Source organism: Hyperolius riggenbachi, chromosome 6 (assembly GCF_040937935.1).
Source record: "Hyperolius riggenbachi isolate aHypRig1 chromosome 6, aHypRig1.pri, whole genome shotgun sequence".
NCBI classification, from domain to species: domain Eukaryota; kingdom Metazoa; phylum Chordata; class Amphibia; order Anura; family Hyperoliidae; genus Hyperolius; species Hyperolius riggenbachi.
The window spans coordinates 306,503,184-306,522,282 of NC_090651.1; the positions used below are offsets into that span (position 1 = coordinate 306,503,184).

The 19,099-nt window shown below is 43.4% G+C and overlaps 1 protein-coding gene across 11 annotated transcripts in view; it reads right to left on the bottom strand.

Moving 5' to 3' along the window:
* Window positions 1-19,099, bottom strand: part of LOC137522832 (modulator of macroautophagy TMEM150B-like) — a 146,104-nt gene that overhangs the window by 108,353 nt on the left and 18,652 nt on the right. For 5 of the 11 annotated variants that reach the window (XM_068242948.1, XM_068242947.1, XM_068242953.1 and 2 more), the window contains exons 2-4: window positions 9,942-10,124; window positions 7,109-7,991; window positions 2,530-2,569 (exon numbers count right to left, since the gene is read on the bottom strand). The gene's annotated coding sequence lies outside the window, so the exon portion shown is untranslated. Of the gene's footprint in view, window positions 1-2,529; window positions 2,570-2,655; window positions 2,739-7,108; window positions 7,992-9,941; window positions 10,125-19,099 lie in introns of those variants that run through there. The other 6 variants (XM_068242950.1, XM_068242949.1, XM_068242956.1 and 3 more) reach the window with 3 other exon arrangements.

The window sequence follows — 19,099 nt, forward strand, 5'->3', positions numbered from 1 at the left end:
AGAGATCACCTGCCCAGAAAGATGATGCTAAAACAGGTTTTAAAGGGAACCAGAGAGGAACGGGCTGAAAAAAAAGAACAAGCCTTTATACATACCTGGGGCTTCTTCCAGCTCCATAAGCCTGGATCGCTCCCACGCCGCCATCCTCCGCTTCCTGGAACCGCCGTTACCGGGCCCGTCACTTCCGGCGGACGCGGCCAATTGTCCGCATCACAGGGGCTCCCTCCATACATGTACGCATGCGGCTGCACAGCAGGCAGCCTCATGCGTACTTGTATAGAAGGAGCTCCGTGTGATGCGGCGAATCGGCCGCGTCCGCCGGCCGACTGGCCGACTAGCGGCAATGACGGGACCCGGTACCGGCGGATCCAGGCAGCAGAGGACGGCGGCGTGGGAGCGATCCGTGCCTATGGGGCTGGAGGAAGCCCCAGGTATGTATTAAAGCTTCCCCCCAACCTCTCTGGTTCCCTTTAAGGGATTAAACCCTAACACAATCCCCCCTCCCCCCACCCCATACTCTGTTGTTTATGCTTTTTTAACTATAAAAATTCAATCTGACAGTAGTTTAAACTGTTTATGCTAAAATACTGAGCAAGTGTAAAAATAATTCAAAATTACTGTACAAGAGGTATGTGTTTTACAATTTACATTTACACAGAACTGAGATCATGCAAAAAGTTTACACATATTGAACATATATACACATAGTATACTGTGTACACGTACACCCACACACACACACACACACACACACACACACACACACACACACACACACACACACACACACACACACACACACACACACACACACACACACACACACACACACACACACACACACACACACACACACACACACACACACACACACACACACACACACACACACACACACACACACACACACACACACACACACTCTCTCTCTCTCTCTCTAAACATATTGATTAGAAGACATTGAAAATATGTAATTGTGGTTTTTGCAAAACGTAATAATTTGTCGAATATTGCAGTACAAAATTAGTGCACAATAGTTTCACCAACACTTTTGTTTGTGAAACATACTCTATACACCTCTCTGAGTGAACAGGATATTGCATAACCATGAAATATGGCGGTTTCCATTACTAAGTGTACTATAATCGGAAGGAGGAAGTTAATTTTTTACATAGATGACATTACTTTGGGACAAAGGCAGGTGGCGAAACTATATAGGTAATAAGAATTTAGGAGACAGACTGTTATTGAATATTATGCCACAATGTAATTAAAGTTCACCTCTGCTTGTTAAAGTGGACCTGAACTCTTGAACAGGACAGAAAGAAAACATAGAAAAATGCACCCTGTATGTACGTAGAGAGTTTAGCCTGTCTAATTACCCCTCATCTATAACTAATCCCAAGTGTCATTTGATCTCTCAGCTGTGTCAGCTCAGGAATCTTGGCAGAGTAGCTATTTGGTAAACACTTGATGTTAACCCTATGTCGGCTTCCATTAACCTCCCTGGCGGTAAGCCCGACACAGTGTCAGGCTAGCCGCCGCAGGGGATCGCATGGCCCCGGGAGGATTTTTTTAAAATAAAAGTTGTGCAATAGGCTTCAGCTAGCACTTCGCTAGCTAATTATGCCCGCCAAGTCCCTCCGGTCCCCACCAATCGCCCCCGATCACCGCCGTAATACGTACCCCTCAGGAATCCCACGATGGCGCAGCCTCCCAATCAGCTCAAGGCTTCGCGATGGGGAGGATCGGGACTGCGCATGACGTCGATGACGTCATGTCCGATCGTCAGCATAGCGATGAGTGAAGCTGGATCGTGAAGCTGCGGCTCTCGCGGGATCGCGGAGGGGTAAATATTACCAGTGGCGGGTTTAGTTGGGTGCCGGGGGGCTTCGGGGACAAAATTAGCTAGCGAAGTGCTAGCTTAGGCATATAGCGAAACTTTTATTTTAAAAAATCCTCCCGCGGACGCAGCCTCTATAACTGCATACCGGCGCCAGGGAGGTTAAAGCAGGAAGTAGACACACTGCAGATGTATTGCAGAATTTGTATCAGCTGTAACAAAGAAATGTTTTTCTTCAAAGGTTATTATGCTGCTTATCTTTAGAGACGAGTTCAGAGTTCAGGTTCTCTTTAATGTATGTTTATTCCAGTGTGGAGCACAGCATACCTACAAGCACTGTTTTGGACTAGAGCCAGTGTACCATTTTGAGACCCGCAGCACCACAGAAATTGACTAACTTTTTAGTATTAGTCTTTCAAGTTTTTTATGTTTTATATTTTATTATAAAAACATGATATTGTGTTACTCTGATAACTGAAGCTGGTTGGGAAGTGCACCTTTTGCAATTGTTTATACTAACATATCCGCTCACACCCTGTTCTCAAGTCTTCGCTGGTATAAATGGAGCAGTTTGTAGGTAGAGTTTTAATCCTGTGTTTTGTAATACATATAATTCAAAATGAAGAAGTAGATGAGAGGTCAGCAGCACCACACTAAAACAGGCAGCAAAGACGGATTGGACTCACCTCATGGTAAATTACCAGCGTTACAACCTGTTTTCCTCACCTGAAAAATAAACGAGAGGTGTTATGGTGGTGTCTTTAATTACTACTGTCATGTGTTTTATAAAGAATAACATTCATTTGACATACTCATCCGTGTTTGAGTGTAATCTTTGAGTACGCTGCGCCTTACTTCGGTGTCACTAGTGCTATGCAGAGTATGTAACAGGAGAGGTGTAAGGTATATGTACAAGTGGTGTTTATTTCATCACAAGGATCCTGAACAGGGTACAGTTAACATTTTTTTCACAAGTTTTGTAAAAACATTTGTAGGCTTCAATTTGCAAACAGAGCCCTGGTCACATGTTTGTTTAACCTTTAGGGGTTAGTAAATGATTAATGATTCATGTGGTCATTACAAATCTTTGACGGAGACACAAGAGGTGAGGATTACACTGTCCATAAAGTGGCAGCTGGATCTATAGATTAAAAATCTCACTAGGCTGGCATCTGTTCTTTGCCACCTGAGAGAAAGACCCAGGTATGCATTCTTTTCAGGCACTGAGGCTTATTGAAAGATACTCTGATTATTGTACTAGGAGGGAGGAGGCATCCCCCAGATGTGTCAGGATAATGGCTGATATTACAGAGAACAGTCTTACCTCGTCAGTTTTTTTTTTGAGTTTTATTGGAAACCACAAACAAACAACGCATTTCTCGGGATTCACTCACTTCTTCAGGTTAATAATACAGTGTCTTAGTGATCACAGCAATTAGCCAGGAGTGCCTATTGGATTATTAACCTGAAGAATCGGGTGAATCCCAAGAAACACATATCCAATAAAACTGTAAAAAACCTCCTGACCATGTAAGACTGTTCTTTATTAAAGCGGGATTGTCACCATAAAAATCTAATTTCAACAGCAACTGGTCTGAGTGTATTAAGTGGTAAAGATGCTATTCCTGCATTCAAAACCTTTTCTGCTGTTATGCTTTGGAGTTATCGCATACCTTAGGAGCACTGGCCCTTTATTTTGCCATTGCCAACAGTTGCATGCTGGGGGGTCTTTTTATCTTTAATCTATTCCTCCTCTTCTCTTTATTTCCCCCTCCTTCTAATGACATAAGACAGTGCACTTCCTAGTAGACCTTAGTGGGAGTGTCTGAAGACTCTGGGAGGAGGGCGGGTAACAAATACACAATTAGCGAGAGGAGAAAAAAAGAGCGAGAGAGGAAATGATGTCAGGATTAGCTTCATTCATAGGTAACCAAGATGGACACTGTCTAGAATAGGATTCTCTGCTTTTCCTTTATAAAATTCACAGGAATCATAGCGTGGACAGTGCAATACATCTGTTATGTAAGTAGAACCAGCATTTATCTACTTATATACTGTATGTGTTTTTTATTTCTAGTTTAGCATGGGGGTCACTTGTTCATTAAACCAGCCATTATTATTCCTGACACATCAGTGGGGCTCCTCCTCCATCCCAGTATATTTCCATTCCCTTTCTAGGGCCTATCCCTGCAGCCTCCTGGTTCCAGTGGACCTTTTTTTGGAGTGCGACCAAAGTCCGGAGAAGGACTTTCCATCTAAGTGGAGACAGATTTCTCCACATGCTCACAACAGTAATTACCTAACTGCAACCCAAGTTTGTAAGTAGTCATTTTTGGTACTTATAATCTCTGTGGCATTAAATACTACACTTTTGCTGCTCCTGCTTGGGCTCTGTCTTTTTTTTTCTATTTCTGGTCACGGGAGTTGTACGTAGACCTTGCCACACCAGATATCCCCACTCTGATTACTGCACAGCCTTTACACCCCTCAGTCAGTGCTGGAGGATCAGTGGGCTGATCACAGCAGGGCAGGAAGCTTCAAATTTATTGCCCCCTTGCCCTGCTGTTAGCATGCCAAGATGGTAGCAATGGACAAAGGGTAGCAACAACAGATGAGCTAATTTCGCTTACATGACATTTCGTGTAAAATTTCACATTTACGATTACACATAATTATGATTTCATTATTGAATTGAATATGCATAAACTATTCGTAAATTCTGCATGTTACACAAATTTATGAGCGTGGTAGTCATAAACGTTTGTGCAAACCAGAATGGTTGGGGGGAATAGTGGGAAAAAGTAAAAAAAATAGATAAATCAAAAAGACCTTGTAGTTTTTGAAAAATTAGATGTTTACAAATCCAAAGAAAAAATGACAACATGACATTTTACTGCGGTACACTTTAAAGTGGACCTGAACTCCAGCACAGGACAGAAGGAAAACATAGAGAAATGCACCCTGTATGTATTTAGAGAGTTCAGCATGTCTAATTCCCCCTCATCTGTGTCTAATCACTAGTTGTAATTTGATCTCTCCCTGCCATGGCAGAGATGGCAGATAAGCTCATTTGAAAGCACTGGATGTTAACAACATGTCTGCTTCCATGAATCAGGAAGGAGAAACTGTGCAGATTTGTTTTTAGGATTTGTATCAGCTGTTACAAAGAAATGTTTTTAATTAAAGGTTATTATGCTGTTGTGTATCTTTTAGAGCAGAAAGGAGATTCTGAGTTCAGGTCCACTTTAATATATACAGAGTTCCAAGGCCTGTATAGTTATTTTATACAGGGCACCGGGGGTTCGAAATGACACCCTCATCTATGGTAAGGGCAAAAACTCTGGGGGAGAGGGGGAGGCTTTGCCACCCCACTGAGATCCCCTCTACATCATGGACCATGTAGGCTGGTGCAGCTCAGGGTACAGAGCTCCTTGCGATCTGGGCTCAAAATTCTAGCTACAGTGGGATGCGAAAGTTTGGCCAACCTTGTTAATTGTCATGATTTTCTTGTATAAATTGTTGGTTGCTACGATAAAAAATGTCAGTTAAATATACAGTGGGTTGCAAAAGTATTCGGCCCCCTTGAAGTTTTCCACATTTTGTCACATTACTGCCACAAATATGAATCAATTTAATTGGAATTCCACGTGAAAGACCAATACAAAGTGGTGTACATGTGAGAAGTGGATCGAAAAATCATACATGATTCCAAACATTTTTTACAAATAAATAACTGCAAAGTGGGGTGTGCGTAATTATTCAGCCCCCTGAGTCAATACTTTGTAGAACCACCTTTTGCTGCAATTACAGCTGCCAGTCTTTTAGCGTATGTCTCTACCAGCTTTGTACATCTAGAGACTGAAATCCTTGCCCATTCTTCTTTGCTAAACAGCTCCAGCTCAGTCAGATTAGATGGACAGCGTTTGTGAACAGCAGTTTTCAGATCTTGCCACAGATTCTCGATTGGATTTAGATCTGGACTTTGACTGGGCCATTCTAACACATGAATATGTTTTGTTTTAAACCATTCCATTGTTGTCCTGGCTTTATGTTTAGGGTCATTGTCCTGCTGGAAGGTGAACCTCCGCCCCAGTCTCAAGTCTTTTGCAGTCTCCAAGAGGTTTTCTTCCAAGTTTGCCCTGTATTTGGCTCCATCCATCTTCCCATCAACTCTGACCAGCTTCCCTGTCCCTGCTGAAGAGATGCACCCCCCGAGCATGATGCTGACACCACATTTGACAGTGGGGATGGTGTGTTCAGAGTGTTGTGCAGTGTTAGTTTTCCGCCACACATAGCGTTTTGCATTTTGGTCAAAAAGTTCCATTTTGGTCTCATCTGACCAGAGCACCTTCTTCCACATGGTTGCTGTGTCCCCCACATGGCTTGTGGCAAACTGCAAACTGGACTTCTTATGCTTTTCTGTTAACAATGCCTTTCTTCTTGCCATTTTTCCATAAAGGCCAACTTTGTACAGTACATAACTAATAGTTGTCCTATGGACAGAGTCTCCCACCTGAGCTGTAGATCTCTGCAGCTCGTCCAGAGTCGCCATGGGCCTCTTGACTGCATTTCTGATCATCACTCTCCTTGCTCGGCCTGTGAGTTTAGGTGGACAGCCTTGTCTTGCTAGGTTTACAGTTTTGCCATACTCCTTCCATTTCTGAATGATCGCTTGAACAGTGCTCCGTGGGATGTTCAAGGCTTTGGAAATCTTTTTGTAGCCTAAGCCTGCTTTAAATTTCTCAATAACTTGATCCCTGACCTGTCTTGTGTGTTCTTTGGACTTCACGGTGTTGTTGCTCCCAATATTCTCTTGGACAACCTCTGAGGCCCTCACAGTGCAGTTGTATTCGTACTGACATTAGATTACACACAGGTGCACTCTATTTAGTCATTAGCACTCATCAGGCAATGTCTATAGGCAACTGACTGCACTCAGATCAAAGGGGGCCAAATAATTATGCACACACCACTTTGCAGTTATTTATTTGTAAAAAATGTTTGGAATCATGTATGATTTTCGTTCCACTTCTCACGTGTACACCACCTTGTATTGGTCTTTCATGTGGAATTCCAATAAAATTGATTCATATTTGTGGCAGTAATATGACAAAATGTGGAAAACTTCAAGGGGGCCGAATACTTTTGCAACCCACTGTATCATATAGGAGACACACACAGTGATATTTGAGAAGTGAAATAAAGTTTATTGGATATGCAGAAAGTGTGCAATAATTGTTTAAATAAAATTAGGCAGGTGCATACATTTGGGAAAAAAGAAATTAAATCAATATTTAGTAGATCCTCCTTTTGCAGAAATTACAGCCTCTAAACACTTCTTGTAGGCTTCTGGATTCTGGATGAAGGTATTTTGGACCATTCCGCTTTACAAAACATCTCTAGTTCATTCAGGTTTGATGGCCTCCGAGCATGGACAGCTCTCTTTAACTCACACCACAGATTTTCAATTATATTCAGGTCTGGGGACTGAGATGGCCATTCCAGAACATTGTACTTGTTCCTCTGCATGAATGCCTTAGTGGATTTTGAGTAGTGTTTAGAGTCGTCTTGTTGAAAGATCCAGCCCCAGTGCAGCTTCAGCTTAGTAACTGATTCCTGGACATCAGTTTCCAGAATCTGCTGATACTGAGTGGAATCCATGCGTCCCTCAACTTTGACAAGATTCCCAGTCCCTGCACTGGCCACACAGCCCCACAGCATGATGGAACCACCACCATATTTTACTGTAGGTAACAGGTGTTTTTCTTGGAATGCTGTGTTGTTTTTCCTCCATGCATAACGCCCCTTGTTATGCCCAAATAACTAAATTTTAGTTTAATCAGTCCACAGCACCATATTCCAAAATGAAGTTGACTTGTCCAAATGTAGTAAATGTAGCATACCTCAAGTGGCTCTGTTTGTGCTGTGGGCAGAGAAAAGGCTTGCTCTGCATCACTCTTACATACAGCCTTTATTTGTGTAAAGTGCTCCGAATGGTTGAATGATGCACAGTGACTCCATCTGCAGCAAGAAGATGTTGTAGGCCTTTGGTGCTGGTCTGTGGGTTGATTCTGACTGTTTTCACCATTTGTCGTTTCTGTTTATCCAAGATTTTTCTTGGTCTGCCACTTTGAGCCTTAAAGAGACACTGAAGCGAAAAAAAAAATTATGATATTATGATCTGTATGTGTAGTACAGCTAAGAAATAAAACATTAAGTTCAGATACATCAGTCTAATTGTTTCCAGTACAGAAAGAGTTAAGAAACTCCAGTTGTTATCTCTATGCAAAAAAGCAATTAAGCTCTACGACTTTCAAAGTCGTGGAGAGGGCTGTCTTCTGACTTTTATTATCTCAACTGTAAGTGAACAGTTTTCTTTTTATCTGCCAGAGGAGAGGTCATTAGTTCACAGACTGCTCTGAAAGAATCATTTTGAATGCTGAGTGCTGTGTAATCTGCACATATTAGAGAATGATGCAATGTTAGAAAAAACACTATATACCTGAAAATAAAAATATGAGAATATTTTCTTTGCTGCTAATCTTCTAGTAATTATTCATAGTACACAACCAATTCATTATATCATATATATTTTTTCCGCTTCAGTGTCTCTTTAACTTGAACTGAAGGGAAGGCTGAAGGGTTACAGGAGATTGGCACTACAGCAAACATACATGTACTGTGCACAATCTGGGTTAAAGGTGTCTCTTCCTAGGAATACTTCCTTAGCGTGCTCTAGCCAGCAGTGTTAAGTAGCAATATGGTAGAGTAAAGAGAAAGGCTGGCACTGCTGTGGAGGTAGATTTATTGTTGTATATAATATCACAGAGCAATATACAAAGTTGCAAAGTCGGATGCAAGAGGTACACATACCATGGTGAGAGGAGGCACGTGGATGGTGGTGGGTGCAGGGCACATGATGCCTGACGGCCGTTTCACGCAATACAGTGCTTCTATGGTGGCTACGAAATGGCTGTATTGTGCGAAACGGCTGTCAGGCATCCTGTGCCCTGCACCCACCACTATTCACGTGCCTCCTCTCACCATGGTATGTGTACCTCTTGCATCCGACTTTGCAACTTTGTATATAGCACTGTGATATTAGATGCAACAATAAATCTACCTCCACAGCAGTGCCAGCCTTTCTCTTAACTTGAACTGAGTCTGTGGTCTTCCATTTCTTCAATATGTTCCTAACTGTGGAAACAAACAGCTGAAATCTCTGAGACAGCTTTCTGTATCCTTCCCCTAAACCATGATGGATAACAATCTTTGTCTTCATGTCATTTGAGAGTTGTTTTGAGGGCATGGGGGGCATGTTGCTACTCTTCAGATAAAAATAAAATAGGAGAAAAACTTACAATTGACCCCCTTAAGTACTCTTTCTCATAATTGGATTCACCTGTGTATGTAGATCAGGGGTCACTGAGCTTACCAAGCCAATTTGAGTTCTAATAATTAGTTCTAAAGGTTTTGGAATCAATAAAATGACAACAGTGCCTACATTTATGCACCTGCCTAATTCTATTTAAACAATTATTGCGCACTTTCTGTAAATCCAATAAACTTTATTGCATTACTTACGTGGAAATGTGAAAGTACGGAACACAAATATACTTGCCTGTGAATTTAATTACAAATTTGCGGCAGATTTTACATTATATTTTCAAATCATAATTGTGAATTTTGATGTGACATTACGACCATGTGAAAGTCAAGCTCAACACTAACAAAGGTGGGAGACTTTTTTGCTTTCCTTCAATATATTAGAGACCAGCAGGGTCATGTGACATGGCAGGAGTACTGTGCAGTAACAGATCAGTAACAACTTTTCTCTGACTTTTAGCAGGTGAAACATTGCAGTAACCATTTCACATGTAAATCATCCTGTAACTAAAAACTAGCAATGACTCGGTTCATAATCTTTCTCATGAATATATTAGCTTTGCAAAGCACCATTGTGCATACACAATAAACTTACAAAAAGGATTTTGCAAATCAAATGTTTTTGCAAACCCTTACTATATAGTGTACAACCATATCTTTAAAATCAATCAAAACTAATTACAATGAACTAGTGAATTGTATGGAGTCTTACCACCTCAGTAGCATTGGATACTATCAGTGATGGGGATCTTCAAGCAGGTTCCTAAATTTGGAAGGACCTTTTCGTACAGAAGTCTATCCTTGTCTCTTCATGTCCTGCCCCAACCACACTCTACACACCATAGCCTGACCACATCATTCATAGCGTGTTCCCTTCTCCAAGGCAATGGCCACACTGTTGAAAGAATATCATAAACAAAGCCAGGTTAGAATTTGCCAAAATGCATATTGACAGTGCACAATGCTTCCGGGAGAATGTCCTCTGGAAAGACAAGACAAAACTGGAGCCTTTTAGCAAGCTGCATCAGCTTTATGTCCACTCCACGCATGAAAAAATAAGCTTTCAAAGAAAAAAAATGCATATCTACTGTGAAACATGTAGGATAAAGCTATGTTCTGGGTGCCTTGACTCTGTGCTGTAAACAATGAAATCTCAGGATTATCAAGACATTCTGGAGCGAATTGTTACATAATGCACTCCATGACATGCTTCCATGACAGGCTTCCTACACTTCTCTGAAACTTGAGCTTACATTTGTTCCTTGTACACTCAGGATCTGTTTGCATTGCCTCCCTGTCACCTTACTCATTGTTCCTATACTTGTGTATACAGCTATAATGTGGATTTATTATTATTTAGTATTTATATAGTGCCAACATCTTCCACATCGCTGTGCTGAGTATATTGTCTTGTTGCTTAACTGTCCCTCAGAGGGGCTCACAATCGAATCCCTACCATAGTCATATGTCTATGTATGTATCGTGTATGTATTGTAGTATAGGGCCAATTTAGGGGGAAGCCATTTATCTTATCTGCATATTTTGGGGATGTGGGAGGAAACTGGAGTACCCAAAAGAAACCTACGCAGACACGTGGAGAACATACGAACTCCATGCAAATAGTGCCCTGGCTGGGACTCAAACCAAGGACCCAGCGCTGCAAGACGAGAGTGCTAACCACTACGCCACCGTAGTGACCATGCTACTCAGTGTGTTAGTTGGTAGTCCACAAAGTAGTATGTTACAATAGTCCAGGGGAGATGTAATAAGAGCATGTATTAGCATTTTAGTTGTGTCCTGAGTTAGAAAATGTCAAATAAGAGATATGTTTTTGAGTTGCAAATGACAGAAGCTGGTTAGGGAGTGAATGTGAGGAATAAAAGAGAGAGAGGGGTCAAATATGACACCAAAGCACTGTGCTTTGGGAACTGAGATTATGGGAAAGTTATTAACATTTAGTCTAGATTTCCACTGCTGTGATTATGGTCTGGTTCTCTACACACGACTGTGAATGCGATTTGGCAGCCTATTGAAGTCAACATGGAGAATCCAAAATCATGTGCAGGGCAAAATCTGACGGCACGCAACATAATCTCGGGTCACCCGTCCAAATCCCATATCCATGCATCACAGCTGTGCCAGCATCGATTATTAGTGGACCCAATTGAATTGTTAGCGTAAAGCTAATTATTTCTTTGGAGATCTGCATCTCACACGGGGCCCATATGCAATTAACCTTTTTTCTTGAGTTTTCTCTTTGGCGATATTTTTAACTAGTCAATAAAATGCCTTTCAAGTCAACAAAAAGCGAGAAAATACTCAATAATTTTGATAGTACCTTTTCACCTACTTTTTGGTACTTTTTTAGTTGAAAAGTCCTGGGAAGTTATTTTAAATCAAAGATGAAAAATGATCTCCTAGGAGAAAACTTAGATGAAACAGTGAATTGCATATGGTCAGGAAGTTCTGCAGTGCACACAGTGGAGGTCCCTGGCTCATGCAATCATTAAGTATGATGCAATGTGGGCTTTATATGGTATTATTTCACACATTTTGAATTATGTGTTTCTGCTATATATGTCATTTCAGCCTTATGGCATACTAAAGCATAAAGAGGAAATGTAGTGAAAATAACAAAAATGAATAAAATTTTTTTTTACAACATTCATGTATAAATTATTTAGTCAGTGTTTGCCTCTTGTAAAATCTTTCCTCTCCCTGATTTACATTGTGGAATTTATCACAGGTGGTGACATCTTTAGTTCTGCCAGGTGATCTGTACGGAATGTTCGAGAGTTCTATGCACAGAGGGAGATATTGCTTACTTGGCAGTTGGAATGGAAACAGTGTTGTTTGCAAATTTTCGCCTAAGTCATTTTCACATAGAAAATGCTATTTTAGACTTCGAAAATATATTTGCAAAGATATATTGTATTTTCCCAAATGTGAATCTTGCAAAAAAATAAATAAATAATAATAATAATTTTAAAAAAATCACCAGAATTTTCGCCTACATGAGTTAAGCGTAAATTACTTTCTATAACTAAAAATAGCAATAATGCTAAAAATCACACCTTCTCTAACCACTTAAGGACCGGGGCTGGTTTCTGTGATCTGTGCTGCGTGGGCTCTCCAGCCCGCAGCACAGATCAGCTTTGAGGCAGGGCGATCAGACAACCACCCCTTTTTTCCCCACTAGGGGGATGTCCTGCTGGGGGGATCTGATCACCGCTGCTCTGTGTGACCGAGCAAGGGGGGGCTCCTCAAAGCCCCCTCCGCAGTGATCTTCCGCCTCGCTCCCTTTCCCTCCCTCCCCTCCTTCCCCTGGGCGGCACAGGACGGCGATGCGTCCTGCGCCGCCTCTGATAGGCTTCAGCCTATCAGATGCCGGCGATCCCCGGCCAATCCTTTACGGCACTGCTGCGCAGCAGCGCCGTATGGATGTAAACACAGGGGATTTCTTCCCCGCGTGTTTACATTTAGCCTGTGAGCTGCGATAGGAGACTCGCAGGCTGTTCACGGAGACACCCTCCGTGAACTGACATGGAACGGGCGCTCAAACGAGTGGTCATTTCCATGGAAACCCACAAACGACCAGCCGCCGCCTATCGGCGTTAGCTGGTCGTTATGTGGTTAAAGGACAACTGAGGTGATACATGATATGATGAGATAGACATGTGTATGTACTGTGCCTAGCACACAAATAGCTATTGTGTGTTCCTTTTTTTCTTTCTCTGCCTGAAAGAGTTAAACATCAGGTATGCAAGTGACAGTTTTTGTCCGTGTTGGACTGGGTCAGACTGTAGCATAACCCTAACTGATAAGTAATTTCAGCCATAAAATACTCTCCTGTCAGTAAATGGCTTCTGAGAGCATATTTCAGTGAAGGTATCATTGAGCAGAGACAATATGACAGTAAAAACTTAAAAATTAGATTTAACCAGTTCAGCCTATCTGGACGAGTTTCCTCGTCCAGATAGGCACTGCTGTTTTCCCTGCGTGGTGCGTGCGATCGGGCGCGCGCCCGCCGCCCGCAGCTAGCCCCCCGATCAGTGAATGGGAATATAATTCCCATTCACCCATCTAACTTCCCCGCAGAAATACCGACGCTTTCTCTCCAGAGAGCGCGGTATTTCTGCCCCCAGGAAACTTTTCCCCAGCATTTTAGTTCCTGGATGCGAGATCGTTCGCATCCAGGACTTTTTTCACTATAATAGTAAACTGCACCCACATACATTTTTGATTAAAAAAAAATATAATTTTACATTTAAAATTAGCAGTTTCCCTCCCACACCAAAAATTACCCACATACACTTTTTTTTATAAAAAAAAAAAAATACTATTAAAAAAAAAAAAAAACAACATAAATAGTTACCCAAGGGTCTGAACTTTTTAATTATGCATGTCAAGAGAATATGTTATTATATTATTTAAAATTATAAACTTATAAATAGGGATGGACGCAAATTGAAAAAATGCACCTTTATTTCTAAATGAAATATCGGCACCATAAATTGTGATAGGGACATCGTTTGAACGGTGTAAGAACCGGGACATATGGACAAATAAAATACATGCGTTTTAATTATGGTAGCGTATATTAATTTCAAACTATAATGGCCAAAAACTGAGAAATAATGCATTTTTTCCGTTTTTTTCTTATTCTTCCTGTTAAAATGCATTTACAGTAAAGTGGCTCTTAGCAAAATGTACCCCCCAAAGAAAGCCTAATTGGTGGCGGAAAAAACAAGATATAGATCAATTTATTGTGATAAGTAGCAATAAAGTTAAAGGCGAATGAATGGGAGGTGAACGTTGCTTGGATGCATGAGATTTTCGGCACTGCGGCGCTGAACCGGTTAAATATAAAATAAAACTGGGATATCTAAAAAAAAAAGTCATTTTTAGGAGGAGGATAGATACAATTGTTTTTCTCATCAGTTTATTTTCACCTAAGATGTCCTTTAACCATTTATGCCGCGCAGCACCCCAGTAGCCCGGAGATCAATGAATAGGAACATGGTTCCCGTTCATTGATCTAAGTCCCCAACAGAAAAACCGACGGCTTCTCATCAGAGGCTGCGGTCTTTCTGCAAAAAAAAAAAGTTTCCTGTCCTCTTAGTGCTTCCTGGAAGCGGGTTCTCGCTTCTAGGACGAAAAAATACCCCAAATCTCACTGTGGCTATCTTAAATAGTAAAACTACATCTAAATACATTTTTAACAAAATTAACCCACATTATTACATTTAAAATTAACTGTTTAACTCCCACACCAAAAATTACCCAAATTTTAATGGAAAAAAATACAATTAAAAAAATAAAAAATAAATAGTTAACTAATGGTCTGAACTTTTTAAATATGCATGTGGAGAGGATATATTACGAACTTTTTTTAAATTATACGCTTGTAAATAGTGATGGACGCAAAACTGAAAAAATGCACCTTTATTTCCAAATAAAATATTGGCGCCATGCATTGTGATAGGGATAAAATTTAAATGGTGTAATAACCAAGACAAACAGGTAAATAAAATACATGGTTTTAATTACAGTAGCATGTATTATTTTAAAGCTGTAATGGCCAAAAACAGAGAAATAATGATTTTTTTTTCCATTTTTTTCGTAATATTCCAGTGAAAATGCATTCAGAAAAAAATAATTCTTAGCAAAATGTACCACCCAAAGAAAGCATAATTGGTGGCGGAAAAAACAAGATATAGATCAACTCAATGTGATAAGTAGTGATAAAGTTATTGGCGAATGAATGGGAGGTGAAAATTGCTCTGTTGGATAAGGTGAAAATGGTTAAAGGGGAAAATTACAAAATGATTTTCAAAGGCATTTTTTTTTTAATTATTATTGCAAAAATTAATGAAAAAAGAATATTGGCATTTTCGCTCATCACTAGTTGGAAACTAGTCATTATTTCCCACAATGCAGAGAGGTTCACAAGACAGCAAATTGTCAGGGTCACGGCCCTGACATCACACACTGGGTGGGGTTTCAAATCAACAGTAGAGATGTCGCGAACCTCCGATTTTCGGTACGCGAACCGGGTTCGCGAACTTCCGCGGAAGGTTCGGTTCGCGTAAAAGTTCGCGAATCGCAATAGAATTAATGGGGAGGCGAACTTTGAAAAATAGAAAAAATTATGCTGGCCACAAAAGTGATGGAAAAGATGTTTCAAGGGGTCTAACACCTGGAGGGGGGCATAGCAGAGTGGGATGCATGCCCAAAGTCCCGGGGAAAAATCTGGATTTGACGCAAAGCAGCGTTTTAAGGTCAGAAATCACATTGAATGCTAAATTGCAGGCCTAAAGTGCTTTCAAACATCTTGCATGGGTATACATCAATTAGGGAGTGTAATTAGAGTTCTGCTTCACACTGACACACCAAACTCACTGTGTAACGCACCGCAAACAGCTGTTTGCGTAGTGACGGCCGTGCTGGACTGGTGCGCACCGTGGCCAGAGTGTAGGCCGTGGCGTTTTTCAAGCCCATATGGTCGCCGGGCTGTGGTAGCTCAATGATAGAACAACAGTGACTGTCCAGCTGATCAAATTTGGTCTGACCACAATGAAGCAACGACCTTATTATCTTTTGTGTGCCACCCCCACCCGAGACACTCAAATAGCCGGCGGTCATTGCTTCATTGTGATGCGCAAGCCCCTTCACCGCGGCAAGGTAATGATCACGAAGGGGGATGGGCACATGTACATGCCTTTTGTTTTTTTGTTGCAGCCGCCCGCAGTGCAGCCAGAAAAATTAAGCAGGCATGTACACGCACCAGAAAAATTTGTGTAGCAGCCGCTGCTAGCAGCGGCCTTAAAAATTCAGGAATCCACCTAGAGTCCTGGACCCTGTTGGTGGTGGCGGAGAAGGCAGTCAAGCGGCCTGCAGGCAGAGATGCTGTGTGTGGGGACTGACTTAGTCTTCGGTCGTGCAGTAGCCCTCCGTGATCCATTCCTCATTCATTTTGATAAAAGTCAGGTACTGAACACTGTCGTGACTTAGGTGACTTCTCTTCTCAGTAACTATGCCTCCAGCTGCACTGAAGGTCCTTTCTGACAGGACGCTTGCGGCAGGGCAAGAGAGAAGTTGTATGGCAAATTGGGACAGCTCTGGCCACAGGTCAAGCCTGCGCAACCAGTAGTCCAAGGGTTCATCGTCGCTTTTCGCAGAGTCTACATCCACACTCAAGGCCAGGTAGTCGGCTACCTGCCGGTCCAGGCGTTGGTGGAGGGTGGATCCGTAAGGACTATGGCGAGGAGTTGGACTAAAGGACGTCCGCATGTCCGACATCACCCTGAGATCGCTGGAGCGTCCTGTCCTTGCCTGCGTGGACTTGGGAGGAGGAGGGTTACTGCCAGTGGTACCTTGATTGCGTTGTGCAGCCACATCACCCTTAAACGCATTGTAAAGCATCATCGACAGCTTGTTCTGCAAGTGCTGCATCCTTTCCGCCTTGAGTTTATAACAGGTCCGCAACTTTGTGCCTGTACCGAGGGTCTAGTAGCGTGGCCACCCAGTACAGGTCATTCGTCTTGAGTTTTTTGATACGGGGGTCCCTCAACAGGCTGGACAGCATGAAAGAGGACATCTGCACAAAGCTGGATGCAGACGTACTCTCCATCTCCTCTTGCTCTTCCTCAGTGACGGGATGCAACTCCTCTTCCTCCCCCCAGCCACGAACAATACCACGGGAACGTGGAGCAGCAGAAGCCCCCTGTGACGGCTGCCGCGGTTGTTCTTCTTCAGCCACCTCTTCCTCCTCCACAGAAACACCTTCCTCATCATTACCATCATCAGAGTCTGACTCCTCTCCTTCCCCACACGACTCCTCTCCTTCCTCCTCCTCCTCCCCCCTCTGTGCTGCCGCAGGTGTTGTGGGAACATCGGGTTCGTGTGTAAATGGCTCCCACGACTCCTGCTGCCGTAACTCTTCTCGTTCATGCTCCTCCACAGCTGTATCCACCACTCTACGCACGGCACGCTCCAGGAAGTAGGCATAGGGGATCAAGTCGCTGATGGTGCCCTCATCGCGACTCACCAGTTTGGTCACCTCCTCAAAGGGCTCAATGACCCTGCATGCATTTCGCATCAGTGTCCAGTTGTTGGGCCACAACATCCCCATCCTCCCAGATTGTGTCCTTGTACTGTAATGATACAGGAACTGGGAGACGGCTTTCTCCTGGTCTAGCAGGCAAGAGAACATCAGCAGGGTGGAATTCCAGCGAGTCGGGCTATCGCAAATCAGGCATCTCACCGGCAAGTTGTTTCTATGCTGAATATCCGCAAAGCATGCCATGGCCTTGTAAGAGCGCCTGAAATGCCCACACAACTTCCTGGCCTGCTTCAGGACGTCCTCTAAGCCTGGGTACTTGGACACAAATCTTTGCACAACCAGATTCAGCACATGTGCCATGCAGGTTATGTGTGTCAGCTTTCCCAAATTCAACGCAGCAATGAGATTGCTGCCGTTGTCACACACCACGTTGCCGATCTCAAGCTTGTGCGGGGTCAGCCATTGGTCCACCTGTTTGTTAAGAGCAGCCAGGAGAGCTGCTCCAGTGTGACTCTCCGCTTTCAGGCAAGACATGTCTAACACTGCGTGACACAGTCGTACCTGGCATGCAGCATAGGCCCTGGGGTGCTGGGGCTGTGTAGCTGGAGGAGATCGTGGCACCAGCCAAGGAGGAGGAGGAGGATGACGACAGCGAAGCGGTGGTAGCAGGTGGCGAGGAGGTGGCTGGAGGCCTGCCTGCAAGTCGTGGAGGTGTGACAAGTAGGTCTGCTGCGCAGCCACGTACTCCCTGCTTGCTGCCATCGGTCACCAGGTTGACCCAATGGGCTGTGTATGTAATGTAGTGGCCCTGCCCGTGCTTGGCAGACCAGGCATCTGTGGTCAGGTGGACCCTTGCCCTAACGCTGTGTGCCAGAGATGACACCACTTGCCTCTCAACTGCACGGTACAGTTTGGGTATGGCCTTTTGTGAAAAATAATTGCGGCCTGGTATCTTCCACTGCGGTGTACCAATGGCCACAAACTTACGGAAAGCCTCCGACTCCACCAGCTTGTATGGTAATAGCTGGCTAATAGTTCCGCCACGCCAGCTGTCAGACCCCGGGCAAGAGGGTGACTGGCAGACATTTGCTTCTTACGCTCAAATACTTCCTTCACGGACAGCTGGGTACTGCTGTGGGCAGAGGAGAAGGTACCGCTGAAGGGAAGAGGCGGTGTGGAGGAGGGTGGCTGTGAAGGTGCAAGGGAGAAAGTGGATGAAGACGATGCACCTGAAGGAGGAAGAGGAGAAGGAGGGTGGCTTGTCTTTTGAGGGGTGCTGCTTTTCCTCAGGTGTTCTTGCCATAGCTGTTTGTGCCTTCTCTCCAGGTGCCTTCGTAAGGCACTTGTCCCTACGTGAGAGTTGGCCTTTCCACGGCTCAATTTTTGCTGGCAGAGACAACAGATGGCTTTGCTCCGATCTGAGACACACACGCGAAAAAAATTCCAAACCGCTGAGCCCCCCTGGGGTGATGGCGCTACGGTGGCATCAGCAGCTGATGTTGAAGGGCATGTTGGCTGGCTGGCCATAGTTGGCGATACATGGCGCCGGACACTGCCCCCAGCTGTTTCTGGGGACGAGCTCCCTCTGCTTCTATCATGGAGTCGTCTCCTCCTACTCCTCCTCTGAACTGTCCCCCTGGTCATCTCCTCTACCGGGAACATATGTGGTATCCGTATAATCGTCATCATAATCCTCCTGGCCAGCTGCGCTTTCCTCAGACACCTCCTCAAGTGCACCAACTTCAGGTGGTCCACCATCATCCCCATCCACACACGTTACGTCCATACTATCGCCACCTAACTCA